The sequence below is a fragment of the Eschrichtius robustus genome, chromosome 9 (genome assembly GCF_028021215.1).
Source record: "Eschrichtius robustus isolate mEscRob2 chromosome 9, mEscRob2.pri, whole genome shotgun sequence".
In the NCBI taxonomy this organism is placed as follows: Eukaryota; Metazoa; Chordata; class Mammalia; order Artiodactyla; family Eschrichtiidae; genus Eschrichtius; species Eschrichtius robustus.
In genome coordinates this window covers 112,716,463-112,717,877 of record NC_090832.1, presented here as the reverse complement: position 1 = coordinate 112,717,877, position 1,415 = coordinate 112,716,463, and the positions used below count along the sequence as shown (strand labels likewise).

The window sequence follows — 1,415 nt, the reverse complement described above, 5'->3', positions numbered from 1 at the left end:
TGCAAATACAGACACAATTTTTGCAAGCCTGGGCTCCTGTCTATTCACAAAGGTGACATATCTTATACTTTGCAATTGACCAAGCAGATAGCAACCTGTGCTGTCTAAGGGAGAAGAAAGGAGCTTGGAACCGACAGAGTTCTGAAAGCTTTTCCTTTGTCGCCACAGACCTTGAGTAAATGCACTTTAAAAAAAATGGGAGCTCTAGCAGATGCCCTTGGCACCCTGTCCAAACCCCATGGCACTCATCATTCCCTGGAGTGCAAGGTTAGTGCCCCCTCAGCACAAGGCCTCATCGGTGGAGCTGCCCCCATGTCCTCACCTGGAGGCACTTTCCGGATGCAGCACAGCCCTTAGCACATCCTGAAGCGTTTCAAATCCTGGGCTGACCCCCCCAGCAGGGGCCTCATTCACATGCTCAGCCACGTGGCAGAGACACTGCATCAGGGCCAGCTGCAGGCCATCCTGGTCATCCGGCGCACCATCTCTCCTGGGACCAACAAGCTGGGCATGTCCACACACAAGGAGTTTGAGCAACTGGTGCCCGTGTCAGTCCTCGTGCTGATAGGCACAGCGGGCTGGCCCCAATGCACCACTGTCCTGGTTGCCAGCCTGCGTCAGGTCCTGGTCCCCAAGTCCAAGTGGCGAAGCAAGATCTTGCTGGGGCTCAGCTTCTATGGCGTGGACTACTCGGTCTCCAAGGATGAGGGAGCCCGTCATTGGGGCCAGTGAGGACCCATCTGCTGCAGCCTTGGCCCAAGTGTTCCAGACCTCACCCCGTGGCCCTGCTTCCTGGCATTTCGTGTCCAGCTGCACACGTGGCCCTCCCACACAGCCCAGCATGCTGCTGGCACTCTATAGGCCATGGGGGGATGACACCCCACGTTCTGCTGCTCTTGGGTGACCTCACCCCTTCCGTGATGGCAGAGGACACTTCCACCCTCTCCACACCCACTCCCGGACTCTCCCAGGTACATCCAGATGCTGAAGGACCACGAGCCCCAGATCTTGTGGGACAGCCAGGCCGCAGAGTACTTTTTCTAGTACAAGGAAAGCCAAGAAGGAAGCAAGTCGTCCTCTACCTGTCGCTGAAGACCTTGCAGGTGGGGCTGGAGTTGGCCAGGGAGCTGGACATCGGGGTGTCCATCTGGGAGATGGGCCAGTGCCTGGACTCCTTCTATGACATGCAGTAGGCCCGGCCTGGGGCCAGAGTGTGCTTTTCCAAAAGCTTCCTCTTAAGGAAGCGCCAGGCTGTTAACATCTCTGGACACAGGTCTCAAGTGCTGATGGATATAGAAGCTGGAGGATACATACCTCAGCTCCCCAGCTCTGTGTGGGATGACTCTGTGGGGTATTCAGTCCAGTCTCTGTTTCCCAGTGGCCCAGAGTGGGAGCCTATTCATCATACAGTCTGC

At 56.6% G+C, this 1,415-nt stretch overlaps 1 pseudogene; it reads left to right on the top strand.

Moving 5' to 3' along the window:
* The first annotated feature begins 238 nt into the window (after window positions 1-238).
* Window positions 239-1,193, top strand: LOC137769163 (chitinase domain-containing protein 1 pseudogene; annotated as a pseudogene).
* Window positions 1,194-1,415: the final 222 nt, after the last annotated feature.